Consider the following 22,876-nt stretch of genomic DNA (forward strand, 5'->3'; position numbering starts at 1 on the left):
CAGAATTTGCCCCTCAGGTCTTAAACTTACAAAAAAAATAATACAATGCAGTACAGTTTTGCTTGAACTAGACTCCAAAATATTGGCTAAGCAACTAATGATAAGGTCAACATTATTTTCCATGCTACTAATTACTGTAGTAGATCAGATTGAGAAGCTGTTCAGTCATCATTATGGCAAATCTCAAGTTTCCTGATAAAAGCATAGTATTAACAGACGTAGATAAATTTTTCTGTTCAGAGTTTCTACAGAATCCTTGTAAAAGCATAGTATTAACAATATTAACAATATTTATAATAGGAATTCAAGGACTCCAGATCTTCTGTGAGTATGTTCGCTCCTTCCCCAAGTGTTTTAGTTGTACAAACTAAAACACTTGGGGAAGGAGCGAACGTACTCACAGAAGATCTGGAGTCCTTGAATTCCTACTATAAAAAATGGCGATTATGATCTAATCCAACCAAGACTAAGGTGTGTGTTTTCCACTTGAACAATAAAATGGCCCAACAAGAACTGAATGTGAACTTCTGTGAACAAAGAGTCAAACACAACTTCAACCCCAAATACCTTGGCATAACACTAGATCGCTCCCTGACTTACAAAAAACATCTAGAAAACATAAGCCAAAAGCTAAAGAGTCACAACAACATCCTGACAAAATTGGCTGGCTCGACTTGGGGAGCTCAAGCATCCACCTTACGTACTGCCGCAATAGCCCTGGTATATCCTGTTGCCGAATATTGCTCTGCTGTCTGGCATTTGAGCACTCATACTAAGAAAATCGACGTCCAGTTGTACGAGTGTATGAGGATAATAACAGGTACTATTAAATCCACCCCAGTCCCTTGGCTGCATTCTCCTAGCAATATCCCACCTCCACAATTGAGAAGGCAATAAGCAGCAGCAAGAGAGTGGTCAAAAATTCATGACTCAGATTACCCACAAAATCTACCAATCCATGACGTTTTGAACGAAATACCATTGACCCGCTTGAAGTCACGAAAGCCTATATGGGTTAATACACAAGAACATCAATCTGACATCAAGGAGCAATGGCGGCACTTTTGGAATGATTCTGGAATTAATAAACAAGGTATCCAAGATCTTACTCTGGAATTACCGGGCTTTGACCTGAAGAGATGTACCTGGACTAAATTAAACCGTATCAGAACGGGCCATGCAAGATGCAATGCATATAAGTACAAGTGGGGTCTATGTGGCTCACCAGCATGTGACTGTGGAGCACCAGAACAGAACGTCCGCCATATTATTGAGGAATGCCCCTTAAGAAATTACGCTGGACCTGTCTCTGAGGTTGTATATGTGAAACCCTCTACTTTGGATTGGCTGTGCAATCTAGATATCGAGCTTTAAATATATGAATGAGTTTCTAGTCAGGCTTGCCAAGCTTTTAACATGTAGTTATTTTGTCTTGAGTGTTTGTACTTTATCCTTTTGTGCTATTGCTTGTTTTTTACACATGTACTATTTACACATTGTTTTGTTTTATACATTTCATTTACATATTGTTGTACTTATATAAAATATAGTCGCTGTATTGCCATACGCAAAATAAAATAAATAAGTATTAACACACACAGACCAATTTTTCTGTTCAGAGTTTCTACAGAATCAAAAAGCAACCATCTGTTTTAATGGAAAACCATATGAGAGATATTCAAAAATTTCACAGTCTAAAAAGTAACTAAATGCTTCAGAGATTCCCCCCCCCCACACACACACACACATATATTAATATATAAAACGATACATTTAGTCTTTTTAATACCTGTCCCATTTTCAATTTCATCATCTGATATAAGTCTTCAGCCATCCACTCATTTGTTAGCAGGAACAAATCTTCAACGAAGTATGACGTCCCAGAGATAAATGAGAACGGTTCCAATCTCCCGCTTCTGACCAAGTTTCTTATGAGTTTTTCCTTGGACATAAGGCATATGCCAGAACTGGTAAGCCCCTCCCTTTTATTCCCATCTGGAATCCATTATCAAACAGTGCATTTATAGAAGCACTTTTCTTCAAAAGTCATACAGAAACAATTCAAGATATGTGCAAGGGTGCACTGTCATGAGGGAAGAGAAGTTCCTTCGTTTGAAGATGTGAACAACATTCAATCAGAATAATGGCCTTAAATTTGTCTAGTTCTGAAATTTAATACTCTTTGAATAATTTTGCCCTCATGGAAAAAGTCTGTAAACACCGAACCATGGGAAAGCCACAAAACAGTAGTCATGACATTTCCTGAAAACAGAATTTTCACTTTCTTTGTTGAATTTTCACTTTTTGTAACCAACTGTTCCAACTGCTACTTCATCTCTGATGGATAATAATGAACACTCAACTAATCTAGTGGTATAAAACATCAAAGAAACTCACAGGAGTTGCAATTATAACAAGCCTGTTCAATCATGTGTATCTTTTTCAGTAGTTAACACCTATGATTCAACTGAGAAGAAAGCATTGTTCTTCGTGCAAAATTTGAAGGACCCAGGCTGATGAGATCTTTGAAATGTCAGTGAGCTAAAATACTTCCAACGGCCAGTAACTGATATTTTCTTCACAGTTTCATTGGTCATAGTGGATTTTGGGCACTCTGATGGTTCATTGTCTTCAATGCATGCATAATACATTTCGATTTGTAACACACCGAAATGTAAAAATAAGGGAATATTTTATGTTGATAGGGATTACATTATGTGAAACAAAGTGCTTTCCAACAAGTTTTATTTAATTTTCATGAAAATCTTTGATGTTAACACAGTCACATGAGCAAGCAACTAAACACTGATTTCTGAAAAATTACATCACACCAGCAATTATTTTCACGGGTAAAATGCGTAATAAAATAGAAAATACTACTACTACTACTACTACTACTACTACTACCATTATTTGAATAATGCAATCAGTGAGGTGAGGTAAAACATTCATACTTGCTGGCAAAAAATGAAAGTGTAGTAAAAACAAAAGAAGTCAGTTTCTTGTTCAACAATCAACTCTCCTCCTCCTCTCACCTCTTCAGCAGTGTGCAGCCAAGATGGATTTTTGTACCAAATGTCCCAGCACATGGGTTAAAAAACTGTGATACATATTTAATAGTTACAATTTCAGAGTTCTTTATCAAGCACCATACAGACCTCACCTTGATCAAAAAGATATTACCATGTTTTTGCAAGTGAAAGTTCAACTGGAAGAATGGTAGTTTTCTGTGGACAAAGACCTCTTGTAGATGTGAGATTCTAAATATGGCCAACAGTCAAAAGATATTTGGAAAAAGTGCTTTTATTAGTGACTTAGAGGGGAAGAAATATGCAATGAGTACAGTGGAAACTATATCTCCATGTGAGAAATGTATGCAGTGTTTTGAGAAAGTATTTATTAGCATTTATTTCTGTCTTTTGTTCTTATTTTCAACTTGTAATTATTCACCTATCAATGCCTTCTAAATGCACTAGAGCAACAAAGCTTACTAGAGCAACAAAGCTTGCTCAGAAATATTATTAAAAAACTGTGTCAGCAGAACTAGATGAACTGGGTGAATATAAATTATTGAGTGAGTCTATAATGCTATATTTTTACCAACAGAAACACATATAACGGGTCTGACCAGAGAGAGTAATTCTGACATTTTGCAATGACTTTTGATTGCATGTACCATCCAGTACAATACAGAAATGTTGTAACTATTTCATTAAACAGTATGACAGCATTGCCAACTAATTCTAACCGAGTTGTTTCAATATACAAGAATAAACAATGCTGCAGTTTGACAGTCACCAGAGAGTCAGCAAGTTGTGATGGCTATCTTTTAACAGTACACAGCAGCTCTGAGGACTAGATCCTCAGGGTAAATTAATTTTCTTCAGATGATGGTTTTATTACCAAAAACAGTCAGCACCGATAGAAAGAACAGAAACTGCAACGTAGACTACAACTTTTTATTCGCATATAAGGTACAAAATCAGTGAAGTGCCAACATGTTGCCAAATTTTTTTTATTATACATTGGTTTCTATATTGTACATATCGTGGTGATCTAAAAATGATGCAACTACTTTGGGCCAACAGATGTAAATTCATTAACTAAAATAATGTGATAGGAGTCTAAATATTATAGAAAATGTCAACAAACCTAATGACAATCAATAAGAGTACTGCACAATTGCTGTTTTGTCACCATATAAGAAGCCATCAGCTGATAAACACTTCACTTGAGACATTTTGGATGGAACACATCATTAGATTGCCATGATCATATTGGTGATATGACATATAAAGGAAGTATGTAACAAAGCTATCATGCCTCATTCAAGTACCAATCTTAGAATAGGTGAACATTATTATATTAATGTAATTTGTATACTTTTCCGTTGATTAATTTTTTATTGCATCTTGAGGATGTACGAATGTAACATCAAGTTACATAAGTTTTTGTATCTTCAGTATGCTTACATCATCCAGCTACTGTCACAATGTTAGCATTTTCATTGTTTCTTCTGTTTATTTGTATGTAGTGTTTCTCCTATAGTGTACGCACATTTTGCTGAATGAAGGAAAGCAGACTAAGGTACAACTTCCCAGTAACAGTGAGATGACTAGAGATGTAGCCTAAGTTCAGCTAGGAAAAGGATGACAGGGAAGTCAACAGTTCAAATCATCTGCCCCAACATTTTGCATAATAAATTTCAATAAAAATAAATAAATAAATAAATAAAAAACACTTAACTCTAAGATAGCCAGACTCAGATTTGAAAATGGCTCTTCCTGAATAAAAGTCAATTAGCTTAACACTTTTCAGAAAGCATTATTCCAAAAATTTAAAGCTGACTGCAGAATTATTCTACCACTGCCAACATATGTTTCAAGTAAGGACTATGACGATACTTTAAGAGAAACCTGGGCTCATGTCGAGGCATTTAGCCAGTTGTTTCTCCCTCATTCTATTTGTGAGTGGAACAGGAAAGGAAATGATCCTCCACCATGCACTATACAGTGGCTTGAAGGGTATGTATGTAAATGAGATTCTTCTAAGTGGTGTAATAGTGTAACTCTATCACTATTCTAATTACCAGCAAGAGTTCATAATTTTTTTGGATTTGTTTTAGAGTGGACTCACTTGTTTCCATGTCAAATACAGTTTCAACTGCTTCCAATCAAATGTGATTGTGGGATGTTTTTATGTATTACTTTGGAACATGGGTAGCTTGTTATTCCGTTAGTGACATCAACAAACTGTTTTTTAGGCAATCTCTGTCATGAATGATAGCTACATTATTCCCAACAGTTTCTGAGATTACAATCTTTGAGAATTTCAGTTTTTCAGATAAGATTTTGACTACACTGATGTTATGTAGTATCCCCTTTTTAATATATTTTTATTGTTATTATTACCTGATTAATTTCTCCTTCAGTCAGCTCTTTTGCTACCTTTGCCTGTCAGTGTGTTGTTTGTGTCAGTTTTCGTGTGTATTTACTTTCATGTGAACTCCATTGTTGAGAGAGAGATGTATGAGCCAACATTGTTTGCATCACTTAATGAGCCAGTCTTCATTTTCATCTTCTTCTCCTTCTTTTCACAAGACTTATGTCATTTATATTCCATAACATAGTGCACAAAAATGTGTTTTTCATCCCCATAGCTTTATCCCCTTGTATGACTTTTTCTGTTAATAAGTCTCTAGTTTTTGTTCCTGTGCACTCTGTTTTCCAAGAATAGCTACACCCTGGTGTTTTTATTTTTTGCCAAAATCATGTTGAACATGTAGATGCTGTAATGTACACAACAAATTTCTTGATGCCACTGTGGAAGTAGGGACGACATCCTCGCAACCCGAAGAAAACCAGCTGAAATTGAAGTACCACTGAGGTACTATTGGCTGAAATCTTTAGTTTCCATGCTCATAAACTATTATTCATCTTCACGCATTAAGGTGATCAAGACTATCACACTGTCAGTTTCCTTTTTACCCATGATTAAATTAAGCAGACTGTTTCAGCCATTTTAAGTGATTTTGAAACTTATAATCAGATGTTGTTGCCTTCAGTCTGAAGAGTGGTTTCATGTGGCTCTCCATGTTAATCTATCCTGCGCAAGCTTCTTCATTTCTGCATAACTACAGCAATCTACTTCCATTTGAAGCTACCTACTGTATTAAAGCCTCGATCTCCCTCTACAGCTTTTACTCCCCACATTTCCTTCCACTGCCAAACTGATGGTTCCGTAATGCCTCATAACAACTAACTGTTCCATTCTTTTAGTCAATTTCTTTTTTCCCCCATTTTGATTTACTATCTCCTAATCTGTTATTTGATTTACCCATTTAATCTTCAACAATGTACCATAGCACAACATTTTGAAAGCTTCTATGCTATTCTTATCTGAACCACTTATTGTCCTTGTTTCACTCCCATACAAGGCTATACCCCACACAAATACCTCCAGAAAAGACTCTATTTTATACCAGATATTAAAAAATTCCTATTTTTCAGAAACGCTTTTTTGCTATAGCTGTCTTCTGTACTTGTGCCATCATCAGTTATTATGCTGTCTAAATAACAAAACTCATTTACACCTTTTAGTATCTCATCTCCTAATCTAATTTCCTCACCACTGCTTGATTTAATTCAACTGCAATCCATTATTCTTCTTTTACTTTTATTATTTTCATATTGCAATCTCTATTCAAGACACTATCCATCCCATTCAACTGCTCTTCCACGTTCTCTGCTGTCTCTGACAAAACTACAATGTCCTCAGCAAACTTAAAATTTTTTATTTCTTTTCCTTGAGCCTAACTCACCTTCCGAATTCTCCTTGGTTTCCTTTACTAGTTGCTTAACATACAAACTGAATAATATAGGAAATACGCTACAACCCCGTCTTACTCCTTTCTTTACTACTGATTCCCTTTTATGTACTTCAAATCCTATAATTGCAGTCTGGTTTCTGTATAAACTGTAAACGGCCTTTCACTCCATGTACTTCAACCCTACTGCCTTTCAAATTTCAGTGAGTGTAATGCAGTCAACACTGTCAACAGCTTTCTCTAAATCTACAAATATCCTCAGAGCCTTTCGTGGTGGCAAGACTGCATAAAATCTGCTCAGTTTTCAAGCCATGTCAATTCCAATAAAATTCCTGAACTTTCAATGGCTAGCTCCATCATTGTCATCAGGAGTAAAACTACAGACTGCTGTGACTGGCACTATTTCCCACTTATTTATCTAAGATTACAGCTGCTGGCAGCAATCAGAGAGGGTTGAAATGATATGTGCGTGGAAGGTGAGTTTGGCTATTCATAGCAGTTCCAGGCTGCCGTGGGACCGAGTGACATTAGGTGGCATGAGGGACCAGTGCCACATTTAAAACTACTGCTCCCACCTCCCTACAAGCACTAATTATCCGCCACTGCGGATGAAGTGGCGAAGAAATTAATGCCTCGCGCCACCAGGCCTTCCAGGCCTTACGGACGGCCGAAGACACATAAGGAACATGTTCTTCTTAGGCCCATTGTTAGTGCAATCAGCTCACCCACCTACAGACTGGCAAAACATCTTGCAAGATAATTAGCGCCAGAATTGGGTCATTGTGAACATCATGTTGTAAAGTCGCAAACATTTGTTGAAACATCTAAGAAATTGAAAATAGGTTGAAACACTGTAATGGTTGGTCTGGATGTGGTGTCACTTTTTATGAGGGTGCCAGTACAATACGCACTGGATCTTTTGGCCCAACAGTTTCCACCTGGAATCGTCAAGTTGTTCCGTCATGTTATAATGACAACGTACTTCTTACACTGGGATGAACATTATGAAATGATGGGTGGCACAGCAATAGGCGAGCCACTTTCTCCTGCAGTCACGAATTTCTTCATGGAGCACTTTGAGGAGCAGGCTCTGAACTCTGCATTGTTGCATTCATCTTGCTTCCTTAGGTACATCGATGACACCTTCCTGATATGGCTTCACGTTGAAAATACACTGCAGCAGTTCATGGACCACATGAATAGTGTCCATGTCAACATCAAATTTACAATCAAGTTGGAGAAGGATGGTGAGCTATCGTTCTCAAATGTTTTAGTTGTGTGGCTTGATCATTCAGTGTACAGGAAACCGACACACACTGATCAATATTTGAATGCCAGCTGTTTTCACCAGTCCTGAACACTTTAATACACAGAGCCAAAGTTATTTCTTATGACAACCACCTACAGTCTGAATTGCCGGCTTTCCTGCCACACTGTGTGGCAACAAGCAGCAAGTTAGGACATCCACTGCAGAGACATGAATTCAGATCAGAGTTCTGGCCTGCCCCCAAGATAAGAGATATGTTGCACCCTGTTAAAGACAACACAGCTCTTCATTTACATGATGTGTGACAGCATCTATATAGGCCAGACAATTTGCACTGTTGCAGAGCATTGTACCGAACACAAGAGACATATTAAGCAAAAAGGAGCTCAACATGTCAGCCATAGCTGAGCATGGCCTTGAAAATGGACACAGAAAAAAGTTTGAGAACAGAAGAGTCTTGGTTCATGCCTCAACATACTGGGACTCGGTTATAAAGGAAACAGACGAGATTAGAATGAACGGCAACAATTTCAACACGGACCAGTGCTACACAATAATTAGGGCATGGGAGCGGGCTTTTGATGTCGAAAGAAAGCAACAGCTGGTGCTTAACACTTGTAGGGAGGCGAGGGCAGCAGTTTCAAATGTGGCACTGGCCCCTCGTGCCACTTGAAATAACTCAGTCCCACGGCGGGCCGGGGCTTCTATTATCTGCCCAACTCACCTTCTGCACATGCATCGTTTTGGCCCTCTCTGATTGGTGCCAACAGCCATAATCATAGGTATATAAGGTGGAAATAGTGCCAGTCCCAGCAGTCAGTAGTTTTACTCCTGATGACGATGGCAGAGCTGGCCATCGAAAGCTCGAGAATTTTATTGGAACTAACACAGCTTGAAAACCAAGAAGATTTTATTCTAAGTCTACAAATGCTATAAACATTGGTTTTCCTTCCTTCAGCCTATTTTATATAATGGTGTGCACTTGAAAAGGCAGCAACATAAAGCATTCTGCACAGAGAGAGAAGGAGAATACTTTGTGGTTTCGCCTGTATGCTCTATGTCTCGGTCCCACACCTCAGGCTACAGCTGTTGCCTATCCTGATAATTGGCACTACTAGGGTGATAGCTACACTGCACCATTGTTGCTGCTTCTGACACTTCTAAGTAGAATTTATATGCTCTGAAAACTCTGTCACTTCTTAATGTAATACTTGTCATATTTGCTTTATGCCACCCAAAATGAACACGATAGTGGCTACATAACCTCACATATCTAACCTAACATGAAAATAAATGCTAAATCTCATGCCCGCACCCCGAAGTGCTTGCTAAAGGCTGATGCAGCAGAGTAATGCTGGTGGTTGGAGCATCATGGGGTACACTGCTTGTTGCCACTGTGTATCATCCCACCACTCACCTTCATATGTGCACACCAATAGAGGATAAGTCGTAGGAACAGTATTGCCTTGCATGTTCCTACATTTCTATAGAAACCAAACAGAGCCTCCCTGAGCATAGCCTCTTATCAGTTTATCCATTCTTCTGAAAGTAATTTGTCTTAATATTTTGCAACCATGAATTATTAAACTGATGGTTCGGCAGTATCCACAACTGTCAGCATCTGCATCTTTCAACTCTACGTCAAATTCTTCTCGCAGTATCATATCTCCCAACTCATCTTCGCCTCTTTCTTCTTCTCTTTCCATTGCCCTCGAGATTTTTCCACAGCACCTACCATGCAACTACTGCAGAATAGCACATGCAAATCAGAACTAATGGAAAGACTGATGATCAGAAACAGTTAAGGTTTTGTTTAAGAAAACAGAGAAAAAGAATGGAAGAAATAGCTTATTTGAAGGTTAGATAGAAACATCACTTAATGGAGATATGGCAGGAATCGTCATCGAAAACTGAGCACAGTAAGTATGTTTGTTGACATCAAGTGAAAACATCCAATGAAAACTTAGAATTCTGATTTTTTGTTCACACACATTACTTTCTAGGCTATTCCCTCTATGTAAACCAACCAGAGCCATAACTGCCCAGTAAAATTATGTCTACTGCCCATTTCAAACTTTCTTAAACAGATCAACAATAACTGAAGACAATAGGACTCCTCAAAAATTATTGCCTGGCTGCAGTATCTTTACTGATAACAAATAGTGGAATTAAACATATGAGCCATCTACAGTCAGTTACTGGAGAGCCATGTGGCTTCCTGTGACCAGTAGGTAAAGAATGTAGTTTAACAGCTTAAATGGTGATCAAGTGCACTGCAAAATGTCAACGATGGGCTTTTGTTAAATCAGTGGAATGAAAATACCTCCAAGGAATGTAATACAACTGATAAGATCAAAATATTTGAGAGACAGAATTGCTGGCTAGTACTTCATCTTCAAGGCAAAATATTTAGTATTGCTGACAGACACAGATAAAAGTACACACACAATCCTAACTTTTGGAATTATTACTTCATTCTTCAGGGAGGAGAGACAGGCAGACTGGAAAACGTTAAAAGGAAGGGCAGATCACCAGACCCCCAGCCTGAGACAGTCCCACCTTGTCATCTCAACAGGTGAGCTCTCTAGCATTCTGGGGTATGACAATTATTTTACCCTTCCACAATCTATCTCTCCTGCCTAAAGAAGAAACTAATATTTCCAGTCTTCACTTTTGTATATGTCTATCAGCAGTACCAAATATTTCATCTTGAAGGTGAGTACTGAGCAGCAAATCTGTCTCATACATATTTTAGTTTTCTAGAGTGAATTTTCATTTTGATAAAAATGATACCACCTCAGATTAGAAATATCATACATATTGTTCTTAAGCTCTGTAAAGAAGAGAAACAAAATCATGTTACTTTTACAGTTACTGAAAGCTGACGAAAAAAAGAAAAGGTATAAATTACATTAAGCGGTTGCAGGAACAACCCATTCCAAATCTCCCAGAATGTTGTACTTAAAAGTGCTCTGTGTTGCGCTTTTCATGAAAATAAAGTTTCGACTTTTGTTTCCCGCAAGGAAAACTCAATTCCTGGCTTAGAGGAAACAGTATCATAGTGACAAAAGATACGACCAAGACCACGAACTACTAGATACTACTGGGGCAAATAAAATTAGGCCTACACAAGCAGTGAACAGGGTATTAAAAGAAAAGACTTTTCTGATTCTACAGTTACCTCTCTGTCATTGTGATCTATATCCAATTGAACTGATTTGGAACATAACTCAATAAAAAACATCACAAATAAATATCAATGATCATTCAGTAACTCTAGGAGACTGGACGAAATAAACTGTCCATCTTAAAATAATACTGAAAAGTGATGAAACTGTCATGTTGCTTTAGTGACGATGAACTTTAAAGATCATAAAAAGGCAACATGAAAAAGTGATCGATCAGAAAAGAAGACACATTATGGTTCAAAGATGTAGAGATGATCAAGACAACCAATCACCACCAAACATGATTTCAAACACATTGAACAGTTCAAATTTGTGGGTGCAATGACAGCAACACAAAAGTAGAGACAAGTAGAAGTAAAAATGAAACTGCAAAATGACAACAGAGCCTACTGCTACATACAAAAGTTTCTAGGGTCTAAACTACTCACAAGGAGAACAAAATGAAGTTATGTAACATAATCATCAGACCAACCCTAACCTATGGAGAAGATAGATGGATTTCAACTAAAATGGAAGAACTCCAGTTACAAGTATTTGAAAACAAAGTTTATAGTGTCATCTTTGGTCCATACTATGATAACGAATTGCACAGCTGGAAGAGAAGACACAACACAGAAATCCACATGCTATTACAACAAGCAACAATAATCAACATAATATATTCCTGAAGATTTTAACGGGGAAGCCGTGCGATGAAAATGAAAGAGGATCCAGTGTTTTCAAGACCATTGGTGGAGCAGTCATATGATAAGAGATCAAGGAGGAGATACAGGAGTACAAGGGTAAATCACATTAAAACAATATGCAATGGGATGGGTGTAAATAACTGGCAGGAAGCAGCACAAGATAGAAGCATTTGGGGGCAACATATGAGACTGGCACAGGAGCATTGAGTTCCTTTGAAGCCGAGGAGGAGGAGGAGGAGAACACTGAAAAGTAGAGATGAAGAAAATGGTGAAGACACTGACATAGCAACATGTAACTAACCATAAGAAAGTTTTACTGACATGACAACAAAGTCTATTGAAAAAACAGATTTAAGCATAGCTGAAGGACTTAATGTTTACTACAGGATTTATGGAGAAGAAACATTGTTAATAAGATAAAGATTTGTTCTGATTACTACAAACATGCAATATGCACACTCATATTTCCCAATGTCACCAAAGTTTTAGATGGAGTATAACTACAGTCTCCCCTACTACAATGATGATATGCCTTCTGTGTCAACAAACATAAGTAGCCTTAAGTCTAAAAGTAATAAAGACAAAATTTAAAGTGAAACAAAATATATGTTAACAGTATCACAAAACTTGCTATTAAAAATAATGTAAGAAAAAGTGGGTTACAGGTTTTGGAGTATGAAATATGAATTATAATAAACAACCAAATTTATTTTATATTTTCTGTGAGAGACATTTCAAAGTTTTATTCCCCATCAGTAGATACATCACTCCTTATAACCTGATATGTCCATATGAGTAAATTTCTTGTTTTGTTTTCAAAATTACAACAATATAAACTTGTATTCAGCAGGGCATTTTTCATACAAAAAACAGTTCTACAAGAAAAAAATCGGTGCTCATTAGAGGTTATATGTTGATTAACACAACTATTTTTTCAGACAAATGCCGGAAACTGCATTATTCATTTTCACAATCATTTCATATTCACACGATTTAGCCAATTTTCCTTTTGAATTTCCTTTTAATCAATCTTTTCCATATTCCTTAACCACTTTAGCCCCTCCAGTGGGCAAAAATTTTAATCATTTTTCGACAACTGCACACAATGTATTGCATGTTTACCGATATATGCAAAATTTAATCTAGCTAACATGCACTAACTGCAAATAGATCAGGAACTGAAAATAGAAGTTTTTACAGTGGCGAATACAAGCTATAAGGTCACAATACAAAGCTGTATAACATCATGCCAAAAACTGAATTACATAGAACATTTTTCAAACTGAAATCATTCAAAAAACCTACTGTTTCACCTCCTGGCACTGAGTATTACATGCAATTCATTCCAATGTCCCAGAATATTTAATGTAACATATTATAATCTTTAACTGTATAATATAACTATAGTAAAATGAAAGAAATTTACTTTGCCGTAATTTCACAATACAATCAGCTCTCTCAAAACATTATCCAATTACTTGCATTCACAGTTGTACACATTTTAGAAGAGGCCACGTCATGCTTGGACTGGTATTAAATTTATATATTTATTTTTATTCAGTTGACTGCCATGAGAAGTGAATGCAATCATACTTGTTCCGGCTTGCTCTATCTAGATAATTATTTGAATCATCAAAATCTGTGAGATTATGTCACCAGGAGTTTCATTGCAACTAGCATACATAGCAACAGTTTGGATCCAGTAGAGGAACAAACATAAACATTAGAGCATGATTTGCAAGTTTGTTCTTAGTCTTCTGGAGTATATTTCCCTCAATTGACGAAACCATCAACTTTGAATGAAGTGTTCTTGAAATGCAGTTGTTCTGGAAGCTTAACTTCATAAAAAATCAGCACACCTAAGCATTTGTTTTCTTTCTGTCCTTCCTGAAAACAATTCTTAACTGCTTCCACAGTGTGCATATTGATTCCATATGAGTGTTTGAGACCCTTTACTAAATTTTGTAGATGTGTTTTGAAAGGGAGTGACAACAATCTGTGCTTCAAGCAATGTCTGTGTACTTTGGGTGACTTAATATTTAAGAGCACGCTGTCCAGAAGAAACTCACCATCATACCGCATTCCCTTATTGTTTTTCAACATGCATTTCTTTATCATAGAGTCTACTATATTTTTCTGTTTCTTACTGAGTTTAGAATGATCTAAAAGATTTGACTGAACTGTCTCACACTTTTCATCTGAGAGCTGCTTTCACAGAAGCTTTATTTCAGCAATCAATGGCCTTAGTTTATTACGTAATTGCATCGCTTCCAGTTTCTTACACTTTACTGTTCTTTTTAACGAAATTATTGCTGCGTCCAATACCATTTCATTCGACAAACTTTCCCTAACAGAAGAAACACTGAGCAACATCATAACTTCTCATTCAACATTTCCTTTGTCACAGCTTCTCTCTTGCAAGTGTTTTACAAGCAGTTTTCTGTTGTTGATACTTTTGATAGATATTTTGATAAATTGGGAAATAAATGAGGAACTGTCCCTGGTTTTACAGACCACCTTTGTCTTGGAATTTTAAGTTGTTTACCATCAACGACAAACAAGTCTGCTTTTGTGTTAAGTTCCTCACCAAAATGTGAATCACACAGCACAATTGTCAGTCAGATCTCTAGATTTCCAAAGCACTGCTGTCACCCATTTAGAAAACTCTACTTTGTTTTTTGGAGATCTACCCTTACTTTCTCCGTGGCCAGATCTGCAAGCTGGAATGAAATATGTAGGCATCTTTTGTTCTTCTCCTTCTTTGAATACAGGGTGACACAGAACAATGGGAATGTTTGAAATGAGTAGTGGCAAGTGGGCAAGTGGCAGCATTGCGGATTCGTGACAGTCAGCGAGTAAACAGTCTGCCATTTCAGTAATCAATGGATCAGTGGAACGGACAACAGTGAGCAATAGCCATAAGAATGTTTTATAAAAACAATGATAGTTTGGTAGCAGCGCACAGGGAGTTTCGACGTTTTTATAATTTAGGACATCATGATGCTGTTCCATGGAAACACGGTTGCTAAACACGCAATAAAATATTGGATTAATAACTCTGAAGAGACTGGATCTGCCCTCAAGAAGAAACCAACAGGACGACCAAGAAGTGTGCATTCTCCAGCGAACATTGATGTCGTACGTGAGTCTATTTTATGGAGCCCACAGCATTCAAGTCATAAGCAAGCAACAGTGGTTGGAATGTCCCAGGAGAGTGTTCGCAGAATTCTTCATCTTGATTTAAAATGTCATCTGTACAAACTACAGATGGTGCAACAATTGAAGGAAAACAATTATCGGTTACGATTAGGGTTCTGTCAATAAATGATAAAAAATGATGATGATGAATCTCTAAACAAGTTGTGGATGTCAGATGAGGTACATTTTCATCTCATAGGTTACGTGAATACAAAGAACTACCGTTACTGGGCAAACACAAATCCTAATGACTTTCATGAGTAAAGTGACAGTATGGTGTGGTGTCTCATCACATGGGATTATCAGAGCACATTTTTTTTGGAAATGAACAGGGAAACACAATAACTGTCAATGCCAATCGTTACGTGGAGATGTTATGAACTTTCATTACACCCGAGATGTTATGAACTTTCATTACACCCATGTTGAACAACTTTCCAAGCATTCAAGAAGCCTGGTTTCAACAGGACAGAGTGACATCACACAATGCATGGCAATCAATGGCTTATGTGGAAGAATTGTTTGGCAACCGTGTGATATCACAATTCGGTAACATTCCCTGACCCCCCCCCCCATGTCGCCAGATTTATCCGTTTGTGATTTTTTCTTGCGGGACTACCTCAAGAGTTAAGTCTACACGACTTGACCAAGAACCCTGGATGAGTTGAAACAGAGAATTCAGAATGCAATTCACAGCATCCCAGCTAAGATGTTGTAGCAGTAAATGAGTAATTTCAACAGCAGATTTCATAAATGTATTCATAGTATGGAAGGACGCCATCTGAAGGATGTGATATTTAAAAAATGATAAACGCCATTAATGTTTTGTAAATGACAAAGTTGTAAGGTTTCAATTACTATGAATGCAATTTCTTTCCTTCATCACTTCTAGTTTTGTTGGATTGTGGAAATGTTCCCGTTTTCCTATGTCACCCTGTACAAGTAACAACAACTGTAAACACCACTTTCTCACCGCAGCCTTCACCTCTGCAACATTCACTTATAACACTTTAAACAATCTCACAAAATAAGCACAGATGCTACCAACACACATCCTCCAATACGGCACAAACACATCAACTTCAGTCTCAAGCAACAGTGCTGCACGCAGTTCATGGGCACCCACCTGTTCTATACTACCCATGTTAACGTGCCAGGAGTCAGCACATTTTCTCTTTTACTTGCTATGCTTCTGCGTTAGCCCTAATTTCTCTGATTTGCTCATTGTGGTCACTTTGTGAGAGATGTGTGGGAGGAAGTAAAATGTTGCCTGACTTTTCTTGGAACATAAGCTCTCAGGATTTCAGCAGCAAAACTCATTGTGATGTACAGCAAGTCTCTTGTACCACCTGCCACTGTAGACCATTGAGCATTCCTGTAATTTTCTCATGCCTGCTAAATGAAGGGGCTGGCAGAAGTAAGTGCTGATCCTCAAGTTAGCAAGGATTAATCTGATCACTTTATCTGCAGTATTTTCAAATGCACTACATGATTGTAACTAATAGTTCTATATTTACTGCTAGAGAATACTGTGTACAATATAAGTTCCTATGTTTTATTACATTTCTGTTCTTTTCTTTGTATATAACCAAACATATAGGGTGATTTTTTAAAAAAAGTTTATGAACTAATATGGTACACCGGACATACAATAAGGATCAGTAATTACAAAGGAACCAGGGGTCACAAAGGCTGTCCAGGGTTATTAAGTGGCATTGCAGCTATTTAATCACATGTTACAAATGGACACCCACTACAGAAGATGCTCAAATTTTGTCCAGATGCATTGCGACACACTTGACATTGATGCCGCATTGAATGGCAAACCCTCTCAAAGGTACCTGGTGTAGCTCTAAGACATCCTGCTGCTGCAACAGTCCTGCCCACTAGGTCCTCCAGTGATGTAACACATTTCATACAAAAGGCTCTTGAAAAAACCCCAGACAAAAAATCGACTGGGGACAGAATGGGTGATCGTGGTGGCCAAGCGAGTAGCCCACTGCAACCAATACAGTGGCTGGGAAAGGTTGCCTGCAGATGTTCTCTCACTTGTCGGCTCAAATGCACAGGGACTCCGTCATACTGCAATCGAATGCAGTGAGGAATAGGCACAGAATCACATTCAGCATGTCCAGCGGAACCTCTCTAGGGAAATCCCATATGCTTATTGTAGTCCCAGGTTGCAATGCCCAGATGCACTGGAAATGAAGTCCTTCATCATGTACAATACACTAGACAGAGAGTTGGGGGACACCAGTGGAGTGGGATATGCTTTGTTGATGGCATATGCTGTACCCTTTCAAGAACGCTCTCTTCTGCTGCAACTGCCCATATTGTTCATTGGTGACCAGCATCCAGCTTGTGCACATGAAAGCAGCTGGTTTTGCATGATCAGTGATGTGGGGCAGCAAACAATGTTTAGCACAGCACCTGGGATATTTCACATGATACAATCACATGGCTTCTAATCCATTGAAGTTGGTCGCACCAAAAATTAAATGCATCATTTTGCGGTATGTGTAGCTAGCCATGTTACTCCCAACACTTCCACAGCATGAGTGGCGATGGTCTCTGTATTTGTATAGCAATGTCATCTCGTGACCGTAGTGCCCTCTTGTGGCTATTGCGACACCCAGTTTCCATATGATTACTTATCCTTGTTGTATGGATGGTGCTCACATTAGTTTGTAAATTTTTTTTAAAATCACCCTGTATAACATTCATTAGCATGAAATACGCTTCTGTTTGTTAACACTTTCTTCCACCAACCTCTTCAAATAATCACATGATGAACCATGCAACTCTTCATTGGATGGTCTTTGTCTCTTCTATTATTAGTTGCTGAGGCTCCAAGACTGATGAAACTGATGAACAGTGGTCAAGAATCAGTCAAACTAGTGTTTTGTAAGCCATATCTTCTGTTACATTTAATTACCTTCAGGGTCACCTACCACCCTCTGCATCAACTGCTGATCCACTAAAGGTCTTTCTGCCTTTGGCTACAGTCTTCTAGCATAGTAATTTTCTTATACACAGCAGCATCACTTATGAACATTCTCACTGATGTCCAGTATTAACCACATCATCACTGATATATGTTGTAAAGAAAGTAACAGCCCTCTAACATTCCCTTGGGATACTGACAAAATTATTTTTAAACTTGTTAATTTTGATCCACTAAGAATGAAATGTTGAGTTCTACAGGCAATAAAGTCTCCTCTACACCTACACGTTTAGTCCGCAATTCACAATTAAGTGCTTGACAGAGGGTTCATCAAACCACCTAAAAGTTATTTCTCACCATTCCTCTCTTGAACAGTGTACAGAAAGAGGAACACAAATCTTTTTGTACAAGAGCAGATTTATTTTATTTTATTTTATTACAATGATCATAGCTCCCTATGTAGGTGGCTACCAACAAAATATTTTCACACTCTGAGGAGAAAGTTGGTAATTGAAATTTCATGAGAAGATCCTGTCGTAACAAAAAAGCCTTTGTTTTAATGATTGACAAGCCAATTTGTGTATCATAGGCGTGGCACTCTCTCCCCTACTTCGCAGTAACGGAAAACTCGCTATTCTTCTTTGTACTTTTACGATGTCCTCCGTCAATCCTAACTGATGTGGATTCCACGCTGCACAACAATACTCCGTAAAAGGTCGGATAACCATAGTATAAGCAGTCTCTTTAGTAAACCTATTGCATTTTCTAAAGGTTAATAGTAATAGTAGCAGCTTTATTCATCTGTAGATCTCTTTTTACAATGATATAGGACATGTCAAAGTATATACAAGTTTAGAACAATTTAAAATAGGCTAATTTGTACACACATACACTTACAAACTTCTAGTTAGAGACAATCATTAGATTTACTCCTGGGTACACAATATTTTTTTTATAAATAACTTATTAAGTAATGTAATGCCACATTGTTCTCTCATATCTCACTATCAGTCACTGCACACATTATATACACATTGTTTCATAACACACACACACACACACACACACACACACACACACACACAACTAGTGATCTCTGGGCCATTTTCTGTACCACAACTTCCCATCTGCTATCCTGAAAAACTGAGTCAGCATATCTCTACAAGGAGTAAGATGTTCCATCAATAAATCACAGTCTTTGGTTTGCTTTCCCCTCAACAATATCTATATGAGCATTCCAATTTAAATTATTTGTAACTGTAATGTTAAATTGACAGCCTTTACATTTGTGTCATTTATTGAGTTAGCAAAACTTAATAGATTCATTTCAGTGCTCATGTAGATGACCTCATACTTTTCATTATTTAGAATAAAGTGCCTCTTTTTTCATCATAAAGAAATCTTGTTTAAACTATTTTTCAATTGGTTTTCATCATCTGATGACTTTACAAGATGGCAAATGAAGCATCATCTGCAAACTATCAATGTGGGCAACTCAGACTGTCTCCTACATTGTTGATGTGGATCAGCTGATGGCCAATAACACTTCCTTGGGAAATGGTAGATACTACTTCTGTTTTACTCAATGAATTTCTGTCAGTTACTACACCATGACCTTTCTAACCGGAAGTCATGAATCCAGTCATACAACTGAGACAGTACTCCATAGTACGCAATCTGATCAGTAGTTGCTTTTGAGGAATGGTATCAAAAATCTTCTAGAAACCTAAAAGTAAGGAATCAATTTGACATCTCCTCTTGATAGCATTCATTACTTTGAGAGAATAAAGAGCTAGTTGTGTTTCACAAGAATGATATTTTCTTAATCCATGTTGGCTGTTTGTCAATAAATCATTTTCTTCGTAACTCACAACATTAGAACACAGTATATGTCCCAAAATCCTACTGCAAATCGACATTAGTGATATGTGTCTGTAATTTAGCATATTACTCCTATTTCTTTCATGGGTACTGGTGAGACTTGCACAACTTTCCAGCCTTAGGTGAGGATCTTTCAACAAGTGAGCAATCGTATCAGCATATTCTCGTACAGAAACTGGATCAGAGGGCCTTGCCATTATTAAGTGATTTAAACTGCTTTGCTGCAAGGAGGATATTTACTTCTAAGTTACTCACTTTGGCAGTTGACCTCGATTTGAATTCTGGAATATTTACTTTGTCTTCTTTGGTGAACGAATTTTTGGAAAACAGTGTTTAGTTACTCCGCTTTAGTGACACTGTCATCAGTAACATTGCCATTGTTATCGCGCAGTGAAGGTATTGATTAAATCTTGCTGCTGATGTACTTTACGTATGACCAGAGTCTCTTTGGATTTTCTAAGGATTTTGAGACAAGTGTTTTGTTGTGGAAATTGTTAAAAGCATCTCACACTGAAGTTTGCACTAAATGATGAGTTTCTGTAACACTTTACTGATCTTGGGGGGGGGGGGGGGGTTTGTGTTCTTTCAAATTTGGCATGCCTTTCCGTTGCTTATACAACAGTATTCTAACTTGTTTTGTGTATGTGGGGGATCAGTACCATCTCATATTAATTTATTTGGGATATATCTGTCAACTGCAATGAATATATTTCTTTGAATTTAAACCACATCTGGTCTATGTTTACATAGTCAGATTGGAAGGAGTGGAGACTGTCTCTTAGGAAGGCTTTTTAAGTGTATTTTGTGTTTGTTTTTGGTGGATTTGGATGTTAAAGTCTTCAGTCTCACCACAACCACCTTGTTTGTCACTAATCCCTCTATGCGTCATGATGCTTCCTATTTGCTCGGGATTGTTTGTTGCTAAGATGTCAATTATGTTTTTGCAACCATTTACACTTTGGGTGAATTTCTTAATTAATTGTTCAAAATAATTTTCTGAGAATGCACTCAGTACGATTTTAGAAAATGTTTTATGCCTACCATTGACTTTAAACATGTACTTCCATGAACATACTGAGGACAGATTCAAGTCACCGCCAACTATAATTGTATGGGTGAGGTACCTATTCGAAATGAGACTTATGTTTTCTTTGAATTGTTCAGCCACTGACTCATGATCCGAGTTTGGGGTTCCTAAAAGGAACCTACCACAAGTTTTGGTCCGATATTCAGTAAGCTCATATTCTTTCCACTAAATGATGCAGAACAGTATTGATTGTCTCTTGCAGTGGGGAATCAAATGGACCCTCAAAGTGGCAATTTGTAAGCTGTCGACCATTGCTGCTGTGCCAACGTAATAGTTGACAGGACAGTTTATTCAGACAATTGACAATGGTCTCATTTTACAGGAAGAAAATGCCCGAGCCCTTTCAAAGGAACCATACTGCCATTTTCCTGGAGTAATTTAGGAAAAGCGTGGAAAATCTAAATCTGGATGGATGGACGGATGGATGCAGATTTGAACTGTCATCCTCCCAATTGCAAGTCCAGTGTGGCAACCACTGCACCACCTTGTTTGGTATACAGACTTAAGATAACTTGCTCTATTTCTGAGGAGCATCTGGTATATATCTCTTCTTGTGTGTGTAGACTGTCTACAAAAGTATGTAACCTGTTTATTGGGTTTCTGACATTTAAGATTTTCTTTTAAGCATAATGGCAGAGGATACTCTTCATTGTCAGGTCCTCAAGAAAAGATTTTACATTGCTTTTTATTCTTTCTGTGTCAGAGAAAAACTGTCCACAACAGTATGTACATCCAAACATGCATACAAAATGTGCCACTTTTTTTATTTGCTTAGGAAACATTTTTCGATCTAATGAAGGATTCATGGTATTGTTGCATATGTCTTTCAACAAAGTTGAATTTTACAAATCTACCACTCCTAACTGGTCTTATGGTGGTAAACCCAAAAAAGAGTGCAAAAGAATTTCCATAATGTTGAGCTCTTGGATTCATGTTTCAAAAGACTTGATGAATGAAACTGGTACAGTTAAATAATTTAAAAGTAATCATACGAATGTAGAACATTACACATAAGTTGCTCATTTCCCTTTCACACAAATGTAGCTTCTCTATTAATGCTCCAATTGTGTCATGCATGTCAACTTTTAGCTGCTTTTGTCACATCGAAGGCAGAGCAGTTTGCAAAATTGCACATGTTGTTTACCAACTAACAAGTGCCTGCTGCACAGCATTTTATATAAGAATGATCCCCACTAAACAGACTAACAGACTGAGCATATGAACTGGGCATGTCATGTGCTAGCCAAGTATGAAGGTGGTGGTGTTGTATTTGATCACAGACAGCACCTGTGCAGTGCCCTCAATACATTGTACGTGTCGGTCGTGGTCACAACAGTCATCTGTGTAGTTGCAAGTGTATCACATTAGAGCTAAATGAATTCACATTTGGCAAATCATGGGTGCTTGTATGGTGGGTGCTTCTGTAACCAATGTAGCCAAAGTATTTGGCATTTCAAAAGAAGCCGTATCAAAGATTTATATTCCACATAGGGAAAATGAAAAAACATCATCTATTAAGACACAATGCAGACAAAAGTGTGTTGAGTGATCATAAGAAACAACCACTGAAAACAACTGTGACAAAAAATAAGCTGCAAAAGTCACTTGTGAGCCCTGTCAGCACCAAACCACGTATGGATATCTATTTGCAGGGAACTGCATCCCAAGTTGGCATTTCAAAACCACTCATCAGTGACACAAATGCCCGTAACATGAAAATATAGTGCCAAAACCATAAAACCTAGACTATGGGGCAATGGAATTCATTACATTGGATGAGTCTTGTTGATCACTGTTTA

At 37.5% G+C, this 22,876-nt stretch overlaps 1 protein-coding gene across 1 annotated transcript in view; it reads right to left on the minus strand.

Moving 5' to 3' along the window:
* Positions 1-22,876, minus strand: part of LOC126204447 (cap-specific mRNA (nucleoside-2'-O-)-methyltransferase 1) — a 286,518-nt gene that overhangs the window by 207,386 nt on the left and 56,256 nt on the right. The gene's annotated exons all lie outside the window — the stretch shown is intronic.

Source organism: Schistocerca nitens, chromosome 9 (genome assembly GCF_023898315.1).
Source record: "Schistocerca nitens isolate TAMUIC-IGC-003100 chromosome 9, iqSchNite1.1, whole genome shotgun sequence".
In the NCBI taxonomy this organism is placed as follows: domain Eukaryota; kingdom Metazoa; phylum Arthropoda; class Insecta; order Orthoptera; family Acrididae; genus Schistocerca; species Schistocerca nitens.